This window comes from Physella acuta, unplaced genomic scaffold, assembly GCF_028476545.2.
Source record: "Physella acuta isolate Inbredline_101_S28 unplaced genomic scaffold, ASM2847654v3 ptg000437l, whole genome shotgun sequence".
NCBI classification, from domain to species: Eukaryota; Metazoa; Mollusca; class Gastropoda; family Physidae; genus Physella; species Physella acuta.
Genome location: NW_026731956.1, coordinates 25,942 through 49,439, shown reverse-complemented (window position 1 = coordinate 49,439; position 23,498 = coordinate 25,942). Strand labels below are relative to the sequence as shown.

The 23,498-nt window shown below is 38.1% G+C and overlaps 1 pseudogene; it reads left to right on the top strand.

Annotated features, from left to right (window-relative positions):
- The first annotated feature begins 4,658 nt into the window (after positions 1-4,658).
- On the top strand, positions 4,659-23,079 carry LOC131942984 (cyclin-Q-like; annotated as a pseudogene).
- Positions 23,080-23,498: the final 419 nt, after the last annotated feature.

Below are 23,498 nucleotides of genomic sequence, written 5' to 3'. Positions count from 1 at the left end.
GATGGAGTCTGGTGAGATAGAAAAATACATCACAGAGGATGGAGTCTGGTGAGGTAGAAAAATACATCACAGAGGATGGAGTCTGGTGAGATAGAAAAATACATCACAGAGGATGGAGTCTGGTGAGATAGAAAAATACATCACAGAGGATGGAGTCTGGTGAGGTAGAAAAATACATCACAGAGGATGGAGTCTGGTGAGATAGAAAAATACATCACAGAGGATGGAGTCTGGTGAGATAGAAAAATACATCACAGAGAATGGAGTCTGGTGAGATAGAAAAATACATCACAGAGGATGGAGTCTGGTGAGATAGAAAAATACATCACAGAGGATGGAGTCTGGTGAGATAGAAAAATACATCACAGAGGATGGAGTCTGGTGAGATAGAAAAATACATCACAGAGGATGGAGTCTGGTGAGATAGAAAAATACATCACAGAAATAGAGAAAGAGTGGGAAGAAAAGACAGAGAAGAAAAAGCAAAAGAAATAATTAAATGAACTGATGCTATTTTTTAATTTATTTTTTAATCTGATCTGCGTTCATTTTGTTGCCATAAAATTATGAGCAAATACATTGTATACATTGTACATATCATTTAACAGTGTCACTTTGTTAATGTGTACTTTTTATTGAATGAATAGAATGTTTTTGCAAAAAAAAAAAAATTAAAATAAAAAAAAAAATTAATAGTTTAAATAGGCCTACTGTGGCAATCTAGTCAAAAGTCGATATTACATTATTCATACAACTATTTCATATTTTACACTTTTTTAAATACTGTAAAATTTTTAGTAGCTTATCTGATGTTAAATATATATATAATTTTTTACGTGTAACTGAAATAATAACACCACGGTTAACGCCTCGTCTTAGTGAAGCTAATGAACATACGGATTTCGCCTTCGGCTGCAGAATGTCCCATGTTAAGGGCATAAAGGGATAGGTTGTATTGGTGTTTTTTTTTTTTTTTTTTTTTTTTGTCCGGATGATTTTGTTCATCTCACATCCGCTTCAATAATGTATTTTCATCATTATTCCTCTTCCGTTGTTGTTCTTCTTGCGTTTTTCCAGGCATCTCTACCGCCCCGCCCCCCCCCCCCCCCCCTGAGCAAAATGTAACTTACATAGAAAATATATACATTTAACAGTGTCCGCCCCCCCCAACTCCCCCGAAAATTTTAAGTGCCCCCCCCCCCCCCACCCCGGAGAAAAAAGTCTGGAAGAAACACTGTTGGCGGTGCTACCGATATTTGCTGACGCTTGGTATTATAAAAAAAAAAAAAATTTCTTAATCCTTGTTAATTTTTTTCTTCTTTTAATATCCTTAAGAGCATTACCACTATCGGTAAAGACTAGTTTATTTATAGCTGCAGATCAAATAGACCGATTGCTTTCTATGTTGACAACGGTGATCGGAAAACTGCGCACACAATATGCGCAAGGGCATTTTGTTTTCTTAAATCGAGCATTTTTAGATATTAACGAAGATTGACTACATATTACATTAAAGCATAATAAAACTTTCTTGTATTACGCAATTAGTTCAAAAAGGACATAGCATCAACAAAAGTAGTTTCACTTTCTTAACAAATAATGTATTATATACAATTATTAGTTTAAAATTGGAATAATAGTATCATTATAAATGTAAACCAACATCTAAAAATTGTAGAACGTACACAAATTCATATAAAACTAATTATACAAATGTTTTTTAAATAAAAATAATTAAACCATATTTGTTTTGCTTTTGCATTATTGAATTTTAATTTATTTTAATGACTTGATACATCTAATTATAGGTTGTCTACCTTTATATAGTTTAAAAATTAAGAACGGGCATGAACACACAGTTAAATCTAAGTGGGTTGGTTGATTTGCACATTAATCTTTGTAACATTAATATATATATATATATATATATATATATATATATATATATATATATATATATATATATATATATATATATGTATATATCAGCGGCGTAACAACCACGTAACCACGGTGGACAAAGTTCAGGGTAACCGAGGTTTTAAAATAAATAGGAATTTACGAGACTCGATATCATTTATGTTTGTTTGGCTTCGTCAAACTAAATTCCAATCGATCTCTATTCCATCGATTTCAAGTCTATATCTGGGAGCTGACATCATATCAGGTCTTTCTTGTACAGATATGCTAATATTTTGAAGACACATCTGAATGAACGTACAACAATAACTCGTGCATATTCTTCTTTTTCTTCGTTCTTAATTCTAGTATTGGAAGAGATTCCAACCAACGCAATAGAGTATTAAGTGTCAATTTATTATGCGCCATATAGGTCGTTGACTGTTTTCAGCCTGCTTTTGTTTTTTTGGATGTGCTTCCATAGCCTTTGTCCAGTCAAGAAGAAACTACAAGGCAGCAGCTGTTTGATTTTGGAGTTGTCTCCCATAGAAGAGTGGCTTTCCCCAGCTATCGAGCAGAGGCGTAGCAAGAGGGGGGGGGGGGGGCGGGGGGGGGGGTACGTATGTCCACGGGCGCCGACATTAGGGAGCGCCAAAATGGGTTGGAAAAACAAATTAAAATGTCATTTTAGCTGCATTTTTGCATTATAAATAGTTTGAGGGGGGGGGGGGTGCAAATTTGCAAATTTGCTCCCTAGGGGTGCGGGGGGGGGGGGGGGGGGAAGGGTAAATTGAAAGTTTGTCCCCAGGCGCCGGGAAGGGTCGTTACGCCTCTGCTATCGAGCCTCATCTGCCAGGGATTGAACTCAGGAATTTTCGGTCAGGCAACCATGAGCTTAATCGACCCGATCGGCCGACGTCCGTTTTATTCTTCACACAACAGCTTTATTTTAAATTACTATCAAAATGGTAATCACAATACTGCAGAAAAAGAAGAAGGACACATTTTTGTAATTAGAAACTATAGCCCTTGAAATACGAAAACAGCTGGGCTCACATGGGCACAGATAAAGGGAGCAGCCCAAAACCGAGTCCGCTGGAGATGTGTGGTTGCAGCCCTTTGCTCCCCAGGGGCCACAAAGGAATGATGATGATGATGAGGATGATGATGATGATGATGAGCCCTTGAAATAATTGACTCTCTCTGAATAATATTTTTGAAGTTACCAGTATTATTCTGAGTAGAGTACAATACCTCACATATTATAAAACAAAAATATTTAAGTGCGTTAAATCAGCTCCTGCCAGTGCAAACACGATAAAAGGTGAAAGCGTTTGGAAAGTTTTGTTAGAAAATTGCTACAGTAGATTATGTCTCATTAAGTTAATCTGTTGGGTGCTTTTTTTTTTCAATTTGATTTGGTGCGCCAATTAAGAAATACTACTTGAAGTATTAAATTGATTTCCATAAACAAGCATGATGATCATAGGCATAAATAAAAAGACAGTAAAGTTCTCTTTTTGAACCTGACGGTCCATGGGGCAAGTGAAATAGACCTCGGCATATGAAGAGATTGTGTATTCAGTAGTATGCCAAGCTGCTTTTACTTTCTCTTACGTAAGTTTGGTGCCCATCAGAGCTGGGTGAAAAGTCTAGCACTTTATCTCTAGACCACGCCATTCCACGGTTCATTGCATAGCTTATATTAACATAATATATGAATGTTTAAAGATACAAAAGCATTTTATAACAACATCTCAAATATATTTATTGTATAGTGCATTTAAAATTATTTTTATAAAATAAAGAAACCAAGAATTACAAGATCAAGTCAAAACGATACCCTTGCAATCATAGTTATTAAACTACATTTAAAACAAGATGGTTATTTTATTAAGATTAGATGTCATATTTTATATTCATCGTTTCTTAGTACTTCTGCTTTGTAATTTGTAAAAATATGTACCATTTTGTTTTAAGGATTTGAAAATTGTATGATAAGTGGTATGCTGTCATTTGCTGTCTTCGTTCGATAGCCCAACAAGATAATTTAACTTTAATGACAAGAACGGCAATCCCATTTAATGGGTATTAATTTTCAGACTCATGGATTTAGGAATTTAATTACAGATTCTGTCTCTAGTTATCAAGTCAATACTAAGTCAGCTCAAAAAAAAAAATCAATTTAAAACTTACATTTCATTTGTGTTTTGTTAAAAAGCTAAGAAAACTTTCAACGTAATTTAAACTTCACAGTAAATAAAAGTCGTTTTTCAATCCCTTCATGTGCAGTATTTCAAAGCCTGTTTATATATATTTCGTTTATACTTCATTTTCTTTTGAAGTGTTGATTTATTACACTTTAAGATTGGTTTCCAATACGTTACAAGAAGCTGACAAGTTACAGAAAATTGACATAAAAATTGCCAGACGCTGCTTACATATTACAAGGAGTTTACAACAATTTACAAGAAGCTGCTGTCTGACTGCAACAATTTGTAAACAAGATGCAAGACGCATTTAACTTAACAAATTATAAGACAACGCCAAAACTTTGCAAGTAATTTCGAAATCTGCGCATACCTAAGTTCGCAAGAAGTTGCCTAGAAGTTGCAAAAAAGTTCTAGCTAAGTGAAAAAAAGCTGCTATTAAGTTAAAGGTTTCCTAAAATATTGCTAAGAATTGTCCAAGTAGGACTAAGTTATATAAATTAGCAAGCAGCCATGTTAAACGTATACGAGATACGCCTCATCATCGACATGGCCGTTGACCTTTGGCCCTGTTTCCTCCTGTCAGGGTCGGGCGTCATCACCAACACCCTGACCATCGCTGTCTTCTACCGTCAGGGTCTGCAGGAGTCCGCGACCTTGTCCTTGATGGTCATATCCCTGTTCGATCTGCTCAAATCACTGATCGGGTTCCTCCATCGATTGTACGGCCTGATAGGTTTTTTTGATGATCGGTTAGCGGTGAATTGGACAAGGGTGACGTATTTGTTGAACTCGCACGTTCAAAATTTATGCGGACCTGTTGTCAATGTGATAACTATGTACGTGACTATCGAACGGTGCTTGTGCGTTTGCCTCCCTTTGAGAATAAAGTCGCTTATTACAAGGGAGGTAACTAAAGTAATTCTAAGTCTTATTATTATAATAGTTATTATGACGTTATCTCCCCTTACCACTGGGTTTGAAATTGGCTGGGGTTTTGATTTCCAGTTCAACCAAACTATGGCGCAATATAAGACCACTTCAGTTTTTAGACAAACCCCGGATATTTTCACTTACATGAACGTTATTTTTATGTTTTGGACCGTCCTTTGTTTCATTGTCATCGTTCTCGCTACGACTATCATCATTTTCCGGTTGAAACAGATATCCGAGTTTCGGGATAAACATCTACGTCATTCAAACACGGAACTAACAGCTTCAACACCTGATCCTCAGGCTGTTACCACGTTTAAAGTTAGATCGGAAATTCTTACCGAAAACCGTGAGGGTATAACCGGTTTGGTTAATTCAACTGAAGTTGGTAAAATAATTACGGTAAGAAACAACTCAGCGTCTAAACGTAACATGAAATACAACAGACCACGTATTACGGCATATATACAAGGCAATTCTCGTCAACACAGCAAGAAAAACGAAAGTGTGGAGTTACCTCCCTTAGCAAACCGGAAAAAGAAAAACTCCGGTCTCTCCGTCAGGGACGCCCAGCTTGTCAAGATGCTTCTCTTCGTCGTCCTCTTCTACGTCATCAACATCATCCCCAGGCTGGGCGTGGCCACGGCGCGCGCTATGGAACCCGAGCTCTACGTCAACCGGAAGTACCACGACTTGTACATCATCATCATTGATGTGACCTTGTTCTTGGACTTCGTGAGTTCCTCGGTGAACCTGTTTATCTATCTCATCATGAGTTCACATTTTAAAGAGGTGTTTGATTCAATCTTCACTACAAGCAAGCAATAAAACCACATTCAATGTCTACACTGTTGTGAATAAGTGAAGGGCATGAAAGGGGTGAATATTGTTTGTACGTAGTGATCTGTCTTGACCTTAAACTTGCGTCATCACACTTTACCCCACTTCCTCTAATTTCCCTAGGTATCTTAATTAAATTAATTGTTAATGGGACTACGTTTTATTATTGCATGTCTATACCGATGCTCCATTAAGATTTATTTTTTAAAGTAACATTTTTGCATTCGTTCTAATTTCATCTATATCACATCGCAGGAGGATAGAAGTGATATGTACTTATCTTATTCACTCCACAAAGTAATCGTTATGAGCAAAAAGAGACACATGAAATCATTTCTATTGGACAGCCTAGTCGGGTGGTGGAGCGCAAGACTGCTAACCCGAAAGAGTAGAGTTCGGATACCGGTCTTGAGTTCGTAGAAGTGAGTCCACCCAGCTGTGATGAGTACCTGACTCACATTCAGGAAAGTAAAGGTGTGTGGGCATAGTGCTGAGAAAACTATGTCTAATAAAAGCACATAAAAATTACAAATCGGTACACGTGTTGTTGTTTTTTTAATCGTTACACGTGGTTGTTTTTTTTAAATCTATCTCCAAAAACGCTTGCATTAACGCCCCATGTAAAATAATTATAATTTATGCAACATTTTAAAACGAAATTCACAAAACACCACAAAAGTTGGTGGGCATATCTTGAGTGTACATTTTACAAACCTTCTTTTCCAATAAAATAATTAGAAAACACCCCTGGTCGAATTTAAATTGAACGACACCAATGTTGATAAAATTATTGGTGATGAATGGGGAAAAAACCAATAGAATATAGGCCTACCTTTCTCCCATGCTATGAAAAAAATCTAGGGGAGGCTACGAATGTATAAAATACTACAGTTAAAGAAATACAACGTAATACTATTTAAATGAGATTTAATAGTTTATAAAATAATTTATCTATAGAAAATATTTGTTTTTAGAAATCTTGTCAACATCTAAATGTTTACTAATTTTAAGTTTGATATTTTAAAAATTACAAATCTTAGAGACTTTATATTATATATTTTGTTAGTGGTATAACAAGTCAATTCAACCTTTCATAATCGTTGTAGTGGTCTTCTGTGATTGTTTCAATAAATATTTAAAAACCTACATATTAAACGCATTACACCAAAAGTGAAGGGGATAAAAGGCAGGGGCGTAGCGAGGGGCGGGGGTGCGGACCGCAACGGGTGGCACCATTTAGGGGTGACACCAAGGCAAAAAATAGCGAAATATATAGAGAAAAATGATAATTCCACTTAATGAAGTGATTAATTCGAGTGTTAAATAGTTATTGAAGAGGTGCAAATCGAAAGTTTGAGGGGGGGGGGGGGGTGGAAGGTGCCAATCGAAAATTGAAAGTTTGTCCCCGGGAAGGGTCGCTACTCCTCTGGGGGGGGGGGCGGAGGGGACAGCATGAAGTGCCACACCGGGTGATACCCGACCTCGCTACGCCACTGATGAAAGGAGTGAATATTGTTTGAACGTTGTGACCTTTCTCGTTCTATAGTGTTCACCTTTCGTGTTGTGAGCTGTCTTTAATCACGTGGTCATAGTCCGGTCTGTACTTGTCTGTGTACGGGTGTGTAAGGTGTGTTTCAACCTGGTTTGTTTTGTCTCAGTACTCTACATGTACCAGGTTAGTGTAGGTTAGTTCTGTGTGCTTTAGTTCTGTATCCTCTGTATCCTAGGTTTGTGTTTTACTCTTGTGTTAGTATTTAGAATAGGCTATGTATAGTGTTTGTGTACATTTGTGCTTTACTTTTGTGTTAGTATTTAGAATAGGCTATGTATAATGTTTGTGTACATAGAGTAGATTAGAGGCGTAGCGAGACGGGGGGGGGGGGGCGGAGGGGGCGGACCGTGTAACACCGTTTAGGGGGGTGACACCAAGGCAGTTACATCAACTCAACGTTGCAAAATATGCCTGAGGAAAACGGTTTGGTTGAGAATCGTAATAACTTTTGTGCTCATCCATGTATGGGGTTAGGGGGGTGTAAAAAAAAAATTAAATACATCTAGAAAACAAATATATGAACCGACCTCGCTTCGCCACTGGTATTCCATTTTTATTCAGTATTTTAACGAGCCTTTGTTTTATTGAGTCTTCTGTTTTGAAAAACGTTTGTGTTTGTGTGTCTTATAATACTAGTATGTTGCTCGACGTATTGGACATTCGTAAATGTGTGTCCGTTTGTTCACAACACACCTCTACACACTTGTAAATCTACATCAGTGTTACGATCAGTTAACATGTATTTGTGATAGATAATGTGTGCACATACGATAGTACACCCATAGTAGCGTCCCTTAAAATTGATATTTTTTAAAGTTATAATTTGGCGATGTCCATGTTATATTCATATTTTGCAATTATTATTATTGTTAAAAAAATTAAGCTAAGTAGTTGTGTGCAAGAGACTACTAATATTGAAGATAGGCGTTTTAGATTACAGTGCATGATAAGGAAAGTTTTATATCCAGATTGATCCTAAAGTTATTGTGAAGATATAGTGAAATTAAGGTACAATCTAGTTAGTTATCGTTATCATCCCGTTCGTCTACTATCCCGTATATCGACTGGTATTGTTATGATCGTCTAATAAATCCACATGTATTTTTTTATAAATTAAGTCTATTTTGGTTATTTATCTATTAAGATGACGTCTGATTGACATGTGTGCACGCTCTATATCAACCACCCATGACAAGCCTCGTGTGTGTACTCACAACATTCGTCACAATACTCTGGACAAGCGTTGAACTTACTGTTCACTATCTCCAAGCGATAAAAACACATTCAACATCTCAAACTCAATGAGCACGTTCATCTAGCCTCGACCCGGCCTAATATTTTAAAGAAATGTTTCTTTCCTGTAATCAATTGGTCTACCCAACTACCCTATTCTCTGTTTCTGCTAACTTCTATTTGACCTCTACAACTGAAACTTGCGTCATCACACTTAACCTCACTTCATATAATTTCCCTAGATATCTTAATTAAATTAATTGCGTCCATTCGGGCATATGTCGCATTCGGGCAAGTGTCTTTCGGGAAATCGGCCTTCGTGCAGGTGTCTTTCTTTAAAACGCCCAGCTCCCCTCTATCACAAGTGATACAACAGGATAGAAGTGATATGTATTTATTCTTATTCACTCTACGAAGTAATCGACATGAGCAAAAATAGACAGCTGAAAGCATCTTTATTGGGCAGCGTGGTCGGATAGTGGAGCGCACGACTGCTAACCCGAAAGTCTAGAGTTCCCCGAGTCCACCGAGCTGTGATGGGTACCTGACTCAAGAGTAGTATATAAGGTCCCTTTTGGAGCGAAGGCGCAGGCGCAGGGTGAGGGGAGCAGGAGCAGGAGCAGGAGCAGGAGCAAAGGCTATATAGTAAAATACTCGGATGCGGATGTACAATGACATATAGCAAAATACTCACCCACCTGGGTGGAGTGGGTGATGCGGATGTACAACGACATATAGTAAAATACTCCCTGGGGGAGGTGGAGGTACACCGACATATAGCAAAATACTCACCCAACTGGGTGAGGGTGGGTGAGCAGGATGTACAATGAGATATAGTAAAATACTCACCCACCTGGGTGAGCAGGTGGGTGAGGGTGGGTGAGCAGGATGTACAATGAGATATAGTAAAATACTCACCCACCCTAGGGTGGGTGAGCAGGAGCGGGAGTAGGTCACTAGGTCACCACCGGTGACCTTGTGACGTAATTAGTAACATTATGACGTAATCATTGACCTAGTTACGTAATTTTAATGAGTTTTTAATTAGTTTTAATGAGTTTTTTTTTAAATTTTAATTAATTTTTTAATTAGTTACGTAATTTAATTACTTTGTTTACTTTTTAATTATTTTTATTTTGTTTTTTAAATTTTATAGTTGTTTATTTATTTTGTTTTGTAATTTTTATTAACGAGTTACGTAATTTGGTTTTTTGTTTGTTTTGAATTAATTTGATGTTAATTACTTTGTTTGTGTTTTGTTTGTTTATTTTTAATAAGTTTAATTAATTTGATTTTTATTTAAATTTGATTTTTTAATTAGTTTAATTTTTTAAATTTTAATTTTGTAATTTTAATTTATTATTTTTATTAATTTTTATTAACTAGTTACGTATTTTGCTTTTAATTAGTTTGATTTTAAAATTTAATTTGTTTATTTCTTTTCTTTGTTGTTTAATTTGTTGGTTTGTTTATTTACTTGTATGTATGTTTAATAGTAAACGGATAGGGGTGTTGGTGGATGAGAGGGGGAGTAATGATGGGGTTTGAGGGTAGGGGTGCGTTAGCGTGTACTTTGTGAATAACATACATTAACAACACCTGTTACTCGCTAATGGCACCCGGCACGTATCGATTCACCAGCAAAGTTTTTCTTTTTGTGAGGGACCGTACACTGTCCGAGTTAATTTTGGTCACACCCACTGGACCATCATCAACTTGATAGCCCACCTAATTAAATTTTTTGACACCCGTCATTGATTTATGTGGGTTCGCGAAGCGATCCCACCGGGAGGTATGGTAATTAACGCGAAGCCAGCGTTAAGTGTGGGAACATCTGTTACCACGTTAATCGATTTTACCGATCGCTTTGTTAGCTCCGCGAAGTACATAGGTCATTATGCAACAGCTGTTGTGCGACAGCTGGTGGTGTAATTAGGCCGATCAACCGTATAAATGACCGCGAAAATTTTGTTTTAATCACTTCAACTTCGGACTTCACACCAAACTTCACCGCGACTTATCCAGCCTGAGACCTCTGTTGACTCCTGAGACTAACCCACGCCAACTTTATCAACCATCACATCTACCTAACCCTATACGGACCACATCTTTTGTGCGTGTTTATTCTATTAAAGGTAAGGTTAATATTACTTTTGTTTTAAGGGCGCTAACCCCGTTAAAATCAAATCTTATTAAATACGTAGTCACATGTTTTTAATTTTGTATCGTACACCGAGGTAAGGTGAATAGTACTTTTTTGTTTTAAGGGAGATAACTCTATTAAAATATTTTTTAAATATTTTCTAAATAAGTACTCACATGTATTCCTTTTTAGTGTACAACCAACCCCTCGACGCAGCCGATCCATCGACTGATCTATTGAGCTACATATCCATCCCCGTTCCAGCCACTAAACTAAACGTTCCAGCTACATCCAACTACACAACCCCAGATCGAACTTAGACGTGCAAACCCATAGGTACGTTTCATTTTCAATTTAGTTTTAAGTATGTATTTTATTTTATGCATTTTATTTTATGTATTTATTTTATTCTACAGCCAACGACCTACCCAAGCCTCCAACTACTAGACACTTCATCAATAAGGGAAGCCGCCCAAACAAGCAGCCACCCAGCCATGACTCGTTTCACATGCGAGATCTGCGACCGAGTGTTCACCCGTAATCAACTTTTCATAAGGCATCAAGAGACAGCACATGGTCGAGGAAGACATCCCTGCACAACTTGCGGGAAAGTATTTACACTACTTTCCAATTTGACAAGACATTGTAAAACAGCACACACCAACCAAACATCACCGACCGACACCCCATCAGCAACCAACAGACAAACACACCAACCCACATTGGTGATCGACACACATACTGTCCAACTCCCATCAGCGAGCCAAACAGCTCGTACCGCGACCAACACTAGCCCCTTAAAACGACAAAGGACGTATGACGACATATCAAACAACAAACGCGTAAAGACTAACAATGACAGTAACATTAATTCACACACCACTATTTATCCTGTAGACGACCTTAGGGGAGATGCAGTAGACTTACACCCGACCACAGACAAAGCTTCACCCACATGCCTTCTTACAGACATTCCTGACTTTATTAAACATAATCACGCCATTAATATGTTACTACAGGATTCACAGTCAAAACCCTACACAGACAATTTCTCCTTTTTTAGATGTTTAGCCAGACATTTAGGGTCACCCACAAGAGATCTTAGAATTCCAACATTACATCTCGCGAAACAGTGGCAAGCACACCAAGGTCTCGGGACCTTGGCTAATTTTAGTGGGGTTAGGTTGGTCGAAATTCCCCTCTTAGAGTCCTGTTTTAGTGTAAATATTGAGATTTTTGAATTTGACGAAAACCAGATCCTTTTTCCGAAACTTAGAAGTAATGATAGGTTTAGGGAGACCATGTATCTTTTAGTTTTTCAAAATCAGTTTATGTACATTAATAATATAGGTGGGGCGGGTCACTCTTTCGCGTGTTCTGTGTGTAACAAATTATGGCCCACCGTTAAACAATTAAACAGACACGTGAAAGGGTGTAATGGGGGGAAACCCGTTGATAGGTATAAGGGAGGGGTTTATCAGACACACCAAACAATCTGGGAGTTTTTAGCGTCCTATGGGGTAGTTGTAAATAGTAACTTTGTTTATCCCTTCCGAGCAACTTACGATTTCGAATGCTATTTCGACCATACCGAGTTACCCCCGTTAGGTAGAGTTACAAAAAGCGTAGCCAAACACGTGCCTTTGTCTTGCTCTGTCGCCTCAAACGTAGATGGGTTCGTCGAACCCATCTGTTTTATTTCGACTGGTGACCCTCAAGAATTAGTGACTAGAGTTATTGACAGACTCCACATAATCGCCGAGGCAGCTTATGGCATTTTGAAAAAACAGTTCGAGCCTGTTTTTAAGCAAATCAGGAAGTTATTTCCACCTAAAGCTAGGGGTAGTGATAATAAGTCGAACGACAAAGGGTTTGATAGCTTTCTTAGCGGTAGATTAGACGAGTATTTGCGACAAATGCCGGTTATAGGGTTTAATTCAGGAAAATATGATATAAATCTCGTTAAGCCGTATTTTATTCAGTACTTTTTAGCTTATTCAAACACAGAAGAGGGGTTAGAGGAGGGACCTAGAGCTAGTTGTAACGATGACGAAGACGACGTAGAAGATAAACAAACACCGTTTAAATATGTAGTTAAAAGAAATAATAATTTTATGTGTATATCAACAAATAAATTAAAGTTCTTAGATATAGTTAATTATCTAGCACCAGGGTTTAGCTATAGTAAATACCTCGCCGCATATAATGTTAAAGAGACCAAGGGATTTTTTCCGTACGAATATGTCAAAAATTTAACCGTCTTAGATGAAACGTCTTTACCTCCGCATTCGGCCTTTTTTTCATCATTAAAAAATTGTAACATTTCAGACGAGGAGTACGCCACGTGTAGCCAAATTTGGGTAGAGAAGGGGATGCAAACGTTTAAAGATTATCTTATTTGGTATAACAATATCGATGTAAAACCGTTTATCGAAGCGCTCGAGCAGCAAACTAATTTTTACAAAAATTTAGGGGTTGATATTTTTAAAGATGCAATTTCTGTCCCAGGGGTAACCTTAAAATACTTATTCAAAACACTTCCCGAAAACGTTTCTTTTTCTTTGTGTTCCGAGCGCGAATCAGAGTTACATAAAACAATCCGAAATAATATCGTAGGGGGCCCCTCCATTATTTTTCATAGACATCACGAAAAGGGTGAAACGTTCATTAGGGGGAATAGTAAAAAGGTGGTACAGGCAATTAAGGGGTACGATGCGAACGCGCTTTATTTATGGTCTTTAATGCAAAAAATGCCGACGGGATTTCCGATTATTAGAAATAGTGAGGAGGGGTTTAGACCGCGTAAAACGAATCATTACGGGGAACAGGCTTTTCAGTGGTTATCGTGGGTTTCAAAAACAAAGGGGGTAACTTTAAAAACCGCGTTTAACGGGGGCGAAGTTAGCTTAGGATCTCGCCATATAAGAGTAGACGGGTGGGACGCGAACACTCGAACCGTTTATCAGTTCCATGGCTGCCTCTTTCATGGACACCCTGACTGCCCTTTAACTAAAGACAGAACAGTAAACCCGATTAGTAACAGACCCTTGACTGAGTTATTTAAAAAGACAAACGAAATTACGAAGTACCTTACCGAGACTGTTGACGTTAAAGTCGTAGAAATGTGGGAATGTGAGTGGGGGAACCAGAAAAAAATGAACCCAACTATTAAAGACTATTTAAACTCTATTGACAAATCACAAAAGACACCGACACCGACCTATGGTAAGAAATGGCCCCTGACTGAAAAACAGATCATCGATTCTGTTTTAGACGACTCGTGTTTTGGACTGATAGAATGCGACATTAAAGTACCGGATAGTTTAAGAGCACATTTTAGTGAGATGACACCTATTTTTAAAAATACGGACGTTACGCGCGATGACATCGGACCTTTTATGAGACAATACGCGATCGATAACAACTTATTAACTAGCGGTAGACGGACTTTAATCGGTAGCTTTACAGGGGAGAAAATTTTATTAGCGACACCCCTTTTAAAGTGGTATTTAAATCATGGGTTGGTAGTCAGTAAAATTTATCAAGTCGTTGAATATAATCCAATTGCATGTTTTAAGACATTTGGGGATACAGTTTCAGACGCGCGAAGAAAGGGGGACATAGACGACAAATACGCGATAACTAGTGAAACAATGAAATTGTTAGGAAACGCGGCATACGGTAAAACTTTGACGGATAAAACACGACATGCGGACATGACCTACTGTAGGGCTAGGGATATAGGGGATTGTATTAATAATCCGCGATTTAAAAAAATGACAAAACTTACCGACGATGTTTACGAAGTAGAAACGTTAAAAAAGAAGATAGTTTGGGATCTCCCTCTTCAGATAGGCTTTTTCGTTTATCAGTACGCGAAACTTAGGATGTTAGAATTTTATTATGACTTTATAGACAAATATATAGATAGAACCGACTTTCAGCTATGTGAGATGGACACTGACAGTTTATACTTAGCCTTAAGTACCGATGACTTGTTAAAAGCCGTAAGACCGGGACTAGAACACGAGTTTTTTGACATTTACGACAAATGGTTCCCCTCAGAAGTATGTGACTCACATAGACCACAATTTATAAGCGGCAAAGGCACGGTAGATAGTCATTGTCTAGAGTGTAGGGCTAGGAAAATTTATGAAAAGAGAACACCGGGGTTGTTTAAATTAGAATATGAAGGGGATGGGATGGTATCTTTATGTAGCAAGACGTACCACTGTTTTGGCGAGTATAATAAAACATCAACCAAGGGATTATCTAAAAATCACAACACACTAGGCAAAGAATCTTTCATGCAGGTCCTCACAACAAAGGAACCAAGTGGTGGGACAAACACAGGGTTCAGAGCATACAACACGGGGATATATACTTACACCCAACACAGAAACTCACTTTCTTACTTTTACATTAAAAGACAAGTAGACGCAGACAATGTGACAACATCTCCCCTAGACATATAAGACCTTTTAGTTTACCAATCGTGCCTTTAATGAGACTTTAATGTAAATATGTAAATAAGACAGAACCTTGACTGTATGCTGATGGGGTTGTTTTTATTCAATAAAAAACTTATTATATAAACGGTCTTTTTTTTTTTTTTTAAATTTTTGATGTGAGTTATTGTTTTGTTACTTGTCCCTGAAAGTTATGTAACTCGGTATCCTGTATAAGATGTATGACTGAAATCAAAATCAACCATTTAAAATACTGGATCCGAGTTGGAAATAGCCCTTTACCGCTCTGATCGGTGCCCCAACCATTATCACAATTCGCCCTTCCCCTTCCCTTTGTCAGCAACCCCTTCCCCCTTCTCCCATCCAACCTTGCGTCATCACACTAACCTCAATACCAACCGATAGATAAACACACCGTACCACTACCCACACTATTCCTTGGACAGACAAAGTAACAGACAAACATTTATTCAACTAATGTCACAACCCCCTAGAAACCACTCCAACAGACTGGGATACATAACTTGTAGACACCAATCCCCAATGAATATCCCCTTCCTAAACACATTGACATTTACTCTCAAAAGTGACAATGTTCCCATCCAAACTTTTAAATCTTTTCATATACAAATAAAAACATCCACATCCAACTTTGAAATCTGCCTCGGTGAAAACTTCACCGACCCTAGGATGAACACGACCCCTTAATCAATAAAAATTATTGATTTGTACTTTAGAGTGATTAGATTGAATGATATGTATGCTAACGTCAAATCATATTTAGTTTATACATCATTATTTTGGTGAAATTTAAATGTAGACATTTTAAACTGTGTGTCATTTGACACGACGTACTATAACATTGTTGATTTTTAAAACTTGAAGTTTATAATCTTAAGCAAATTTACCACCCCCTTACCACCACCTTACCACCCCCTTACCACCCCCTTACCACCACCACCTTACCACCACCTTACCACCACCACCACCTTACCACCACCTTACCACCACCTTACCACCACCTTACCACCACCTTACCACCACCTTACCACCAGTACCTTACCACCACCACCTTACCACCACCTTACACACACACGTACACTCAAACACACACACACACACACACACACACACACACACACACACACACACACACACACACACATGTAACAACTTTGAAACATACATCGGTGAAAACTTCACCGACTCTAGTATAAAAACCATCCACCAACCCCTTCCAAAACATAGGCCCTACATGTAACAACTTTGAAACCTACCTAGATGAAAACCTCACCGACCCTAATATAAACTCGGCTGCCATCAATTCCAAGAACATGTATGTGCCAACATGTCTCGGTGTTATCAAAACTCCCCCGACCCTAGTGTAAACTCTGCCCCTAACAATTCCTAAACATACATGGTCTAGCTTCGAACCCTGCCTCGGTGAAAACTTCACCGACCGTAGTATAGACTCTACACCAACCCCTTCCAAAACATCCGTGTACCAACATCAATCGGTGAAAACAAAATCCTTCCCACTCTAGTATGGATTCGGCCCCTAACACTTCCAAAACATGCCTGTATCAATTTTGTAACCTGCCTCGGTGAAAACTTCACCGACGCTAGTTTGAAACCTACCAACTCCAAAGCATGCCTGTAACAACTTTGAACCAATCCATGGTGAAACCAAAACCATACCAACATAGTATAAACTCTACACCTAACAATTCCTAAACATGGATGGTCCGAGTTCAAAACCAACCTCGGTGAAAACTTCACCGATCCTCGTATAAACTCTACACCAACCAACAACAAAACATGGATATACCAACTACATACAACACACCGCTCGACCCGGGTCGATCAATACTATTTCTTTACTCGATGAAAAAACCTATGATACTGTCAGTATAACTGTTAGTGAAAAGCACGGGACCCAACCGGGGGAAAAATCAATTAACGTGGTAACAGATGTTCCCACACTTAACGCTGGCTTCGCGTTAATTACCATACCTCCCGGTGGGATCGCTTCGCGAACCCACATAAATCAATGACGGGTGTCAAAAAATTTAATTAGGTGGGCTATCAAGTTGATGATGGTCCAGTGGGTGTGACCAAAATTAACTCGGACAGTGTACGGTCCCTCACAAAAAGAAAAACTTTGCTGGTGAATCGATACGTGCCGGGTGCCATTAGCGAGTAACAGGTGTTGTTAATGTATGTTATTCACAAAGTACACGCTAACGCACCCCTACCCTCAAACCCCATCATTACTCCCCCTCTCATCCACCAACACCCCTATCCGTTTACTATTAAACATACATACAAGTAAATAAACAAACCAACAAATTAAACAACAAAGAAAAGAAATAAACAAATTAAATTTTAAAATCAAACTAATTAAAAGCAAAATACGTAACTAGTTAATAAAAATTAATAAAAATAATAAATTAAAATTACAAAATTAAAATTTAAAAAATTAAACTAATTAAAAAATCAAATTTAAATAAAAATCAAATTAATTAAACTTATTAAAAATAAACAAACAAAACACAAACAAAGTAATTAACATCAAATTAATTCAAAACAAACAAAAAACCAAATTACGTAACTCGTTAATAAAAATTACAAAACAAAATAAATAAACAACTATAAAATTTAAAAAACAAAATAAAAATAATTAAAAAGTAAACAAAGTAATTAAATTACGTAACTAATTAAAAAATTAATTAAAATTTAAAAAAAAACTCATTAAAACTAATTAAAAACTCATTAAAATTACGTAACTAGGTCAATGATTACGTCATAATGTTACTAATTACGTCACAAGGTCACCGGTGGTGACCTAGTGACCTACTCCCGCTCCTGCTCACCCACCCTAGGGTGGGTGAGTATTTTACTATATCTCATTGTACATCCTGCTCACCCACCCTCACCCACCTGCTCACCCAGGTGGGTGAGTATTTTACTATATCTCATTGTACATCCTGCTCACCCACCCTCACCCAGTTGGGTGAGTATTTTGCTATATGTCGGTGTACCTCCACCTCCCCCAGGGAGTATTTTACTATATGTCGTTGTACATCCGCATCACCCACTCCACCCAGGTGGGTGAGTATTTTGCTATATGTCATTGTACATCCGCATCCGAGTATTTTACTATATAGCCTTTGCTCCTGCTCCTGCTCCTGCTCCTGCTCCCCTCACCCTGCGCCTGCGCCTTCGCTCCAAAAGGGACCTTATATACTACTCTCAAGGTGTGTGGGCATAGTGCTGACAAAACTATGTCTAATGAAAGCACATAAAAATTACAAATCGGTACACGTGTTTTGTTTTTTTAATCGTTACACGTGTTTGTTTTTTTTAAATCTATCTCCAAAAACGCTTGCATTAACGCCCCATGTAAAATAATTATAATTTATGCAACATTTTAAAACGAAATTCACAAAACACCACAAAAGTTGGTGGGCATATCTTGAGTGTACATTTTACAAACCTTCTTTTCCAATAAAATAATTAGAAAACACCCCTGGTCGAATTTAAATTGAACGACACCAATGTTGATAAAATTATTGGTGATGAATTGGGAAAAAACAATAGAATTTACTTATCTCCCATGCTATGAAAAAAATCTAGGGGAGGCTACGAATGTATAAAATACTACAGTTAAAGAAATACAACATAATACTATTTAAATGAGATTTAATAGTTTATAAAATTATTTATCAATAGAAAATATTTGTTTTTAGAAATCTTGTCAACATCTAAAATATTTACTAATTTTAAGTTTGATATTTTAAAAATTACAAATCTTAGAGACTTTATATTGTATATTTTGTTAGTGGGATAACCAGTCAATTCAACCTTTTACAATCGTTCCATTGATCATGCGCGGTTGTTTCAATAAAAATATTTAGAAACCTACATAATAAACGCATTACACCAAAAGTGAAGGGGATAAAAGGCAGGGGCGCAGCGAGGGGCTGGGGGCGGGGGTGCGGACCGCAACGGGTGGCACCATTTAGGGGGGTGAAACCGAGGCAAAAATTAGCAAAATATATAGAGAAACATGATAATTCCACTTAATTAAGTGATTAATTCGAGTGTTAAATAGTCTTTTAAGAGGTGCAAATCAAAAGTTTGAGGGAGGGGGAGGGCGCGAATCGGAAGTTTGAGAGGGGGTGGGGGTGCAAATCGAAATTTGAAAGTTTGTCCCCGGGGTCGCTACGCTTCTGGGGGGAGGGGTGACAAATCGAAAGTTTGGGGGAGGGGTGCAACGCCTCTGAGGGTGACACAATGAAGTGCCGCACCGGGTAACATCCGACCTCGCTACGCCACTGATGAAAGGAGTGAATATTGTTTGAACGTTGTGACCTTTCTCGTTCTATAGTGTTCACCTTGCGTGTTGTGAGCTGTCTTTAATCACGTGGTCATAGTCCGGTCTGTACTTGTCTATGTACGAGTGTGTAAGGTGTGTTTCAACCTGATTTGTTTTGTCTAGTACTGTAGGCTACATGTACCAGGTTAGTGTAGGTTAGTTCTGTGTACTTTAGTTCTGTAGCCACTGAATCCTAGGCTTGTGTTTTACTTTTGTGTTAGTATTTAGAATAGGCTATGTATAATGTTTGTGTACATTTTGTAGATTAGAGGCGTAGTGAGACGGGGGGGGGGGGGCAGAGGGGTCGGACCGTGTAACACTGTTTAGGGGGGTGACACCAAGGCAGTTACATCAACTCAACGTTGCAAAATATGCCTGAGGAAAACGGTTTGGTTGAGAATCGTGATAACTTTTGTGCTCATCCATGTATGGGGTGAAGGGGTGTAAAGAAAATTAAAAACATCCAGAAAACAAATATTTGAACCGACCTCGCTTCGCCACTGGTGTAGATACGTATTCCATTTGTATTCAGTATTTTGACGAGCCTTTGTTTTATTGAGTCTTCTTTTTTGAAAAACGTTTGTATTTGTGTGTCTTATAATACTAGTATGTTACTCGACGTATTGGACAACTCGTAAAGGGTAGTCCGTGTGTTCACAACACACCTCTACACACTGGTAAATCTACATCAGTGTTGTGATTAGTTAAGATGTATTTGTGATAGATAGTGTGTGTACACACGATAGTACATCCATAGTAGCGTCCCTTAAAATTAATAGTTTTTAAGTTATAATTTGGCGATGTCCATGTTATATTCATATTTTGCAATTATTATTATTGTTAAAAAAATTAAGGTAAGTAGTTGCAGTGGCCTACCGAGGTCGGGTATCACCCGTTGCGGCACTTAATGGTGTCACCCCCCCAGAGGCGTAGCGACCCTTCCCGGGGACAAGTTTTCGATTCGCACCCCCCCCCCCCTCAAATTTTCGATTTACTATTTAACACTCGAATTAATCACTTAATTAAGTGGAATCATCATTTTTCTCTATATATTTTGCTATTTTTGCCTTGGTGTCACCCCCCTAAATGGTGTCACCCGGTGCGGTCCGCACCCCCTCGCTACGCCTCTGAGTAGTTGTATGCAAGAGACTACTAATATTGAAGATAGGCGTTTTAGATTAGAGTGCATGATAAGGAAAGATTTAAACCAGATTGATCCTAAAGTTATTGTGAAGATATAGTAAAATTAAGGTACAATCGAGTCAGTTATCATTATCATCCCTTTCGTCTACTAACCCGTAAATCGACTGGTCTTTTTATGATCGTCTAATAAATCCAAGAGTAATTTTTTTTATAAATCAAGTCTATTTGGTTTTTTATCCATTGCATTGATGTCTGATTGTCTTGCGTGCACGCTCAATTTCAACAACACACGACAGTCAAGTTTCTTCCAGGCATCTCCGCCTCCCCCCCCCCCCCCCTTGGACAAGCGTGGGACACACTCTTCGTTATTCCCTAGCGATAAAAACACATTCAACATATCAAACTCAATGAGCACGTTTATCTAGACTCGACCCGGCCTAATATTTTAAAGAAATGTTTCTCTCCTGTAATCTATTGGTCTACCCAACTACGTTATTCTCTGTTTCTGCTAACTTCTACTTGACCTCTACAACGTAAACTTGCGTCATCAGTGCATCACACTTTACCTCACTTTACCTCACTTCCTCTAATTTCCCTAGGTATCTTAATTAAAGTAATTGTTAATGGGACTACGTTTTATTATTGTATGTCTATACAGATGCTCCATTAAGATTTATTTTTTAAAGTAACATTTTTGCATTCGTTCGAACTTCATCTATATCATATTGCAGGAGGATCGAAGTGATATGTATTTATCTTATTCACTCCACAAAGTAATCGTCATGAGCAAAAACAGACACATGAAATCATTTCTATTGGACAGCCTAGTCGGGTGGTGGAGCGCACGACTGCTAACCCGAAAGAGTAGAGTTCGGATACCGGTCTTGAGTTCGTAGAAGTGAGTCCACCCAGCTGTGATGAGTACCTGACTCACATTCAGGAAAGTAAAGGTGTGTGGGCATAGTGCTGAGAAAACTATGTCTAATAAAAGCACATAAAAATTACAAATCGGTACACGTGTTTTTTTTTTTAAGCTATCTCCAAAAACGCTTGCATTAACGCCCCATGTAAAATAATTATAATTTATGCAACATTTTAAAACGAAATTCACAAAACACCACAACAGTTGGTGGGCATATCTTGAGTGTACATTTTACAAACCTTCTTTTCCAATAAAATAATTAGAAAACACCACTGGTCGAATTTAAATTGAACGACACCAATGTAAATAAACTTATTGGTGATGAATGGGGAAAAAAAAACAATAGAATATACCTATCTCCCATGCTATGAAAAAAATCTAGGGGAGGCTACGAATGTATAAAATACTACAGTTAAAGAAATACAACGTAATACTATTTAAATGAGATTTAATAGTTTATAAAATTATTTATATATAGAAAATATTTGTTTTTAGAAATCTTGTCAACATCTAAAAATATTTACTAATTTTAAGTTTGATATTTTAAAAATTACAAATCTTAGAGACTTTATATTATATATTTTGTTAGTGGTATAACCAGTCAATTCAACCTTTCATAATCGTTCTATTGGCCTTCTTTGATTGTTTCAATAATGTTTTAAAAAACTATGACCCATTTCTGCTAGGTGCCACCTGTTTATCACTGGCTTGTAAGATAGAGGAAGAAAATGTCAGGATCAGAGACATTGTCAATGTTTGTTACAGAACCCTCCACAAAAATAAGGCCCCGCTGGAGATAGGCGACAAGTTCTGGGCACTGAGGGAAAGTGTGGCCAGCTGTGAGCTCTACCTGCTGCAAGCGTTACAATTTCAATTTAAGGTTGTCTTTGATCACCCCCACAAGTACCTCTGCCATTACCTGAAGGCTCTGGCTGACTGGATGCAGCCCTCTGTCTGGGATGAGTCTCCTGTCCCCCGCACGTCCTGGGCTCTACTGCGAGACAGCTACCACAGCTCCCTGTGTCTGGACTTAAAGCCTGAACACATTGCCATTGCTGTTCTACACTTCTCCTTGTGTCATGGTCTAGAGGTCCCATTCTCAAATCAAGCAAAGAATAAGTGGTGGTTTTCAACCAAGATATAACACTGCAGATCATCCAGAACATTATCAGCAAAATCATGGACACATATCAAGTTGAGAACCAACTGCCCAGGTAGCATTTGTTATGTGGACAGCATTTGTCATGTGGACAGCATTTGTCTGTCAACATAACTGGGATGATGTGGACAGCATTGTTCAAACATCAGAACCTCCTCACTTTGACAAAGTGTTGATGGTAAAATAATTGCACTGTTATCAAACACGTTTAAAAAAAATAAAAATTTTGAAATGAAAAAAAAAAAAAAAAAAAAAAAAAGAAACCTACATATTAAACGCATTACACCAAGAGTGAAGGGGATAAAAGGCAGGGGCGTAGCGTGGGGTGGGGGTGCGGACCGCAACGGGTGGCACCATTTAAGGGGCGACACTAAGGCAAAAAATAGCGAAATATATAGACAAAAATTATAATTCCACTTAATTAAGTGATTAATTCGAGTGACAAATAGTCTTTGAAGAGGTGCAAATCGAAAGTTTGAGGGGGGGGGGGGGGGGGGGGTGGAAGGTGCCAATCGAAAATTGAAAGTTTGTCCCCGGGAAGGGTCGCTACTCCTCTGGGGGGGGGGGGGGGGGGAGGGGACACCATGAAGTGCTACACCGGGTGATACCCGACCTCG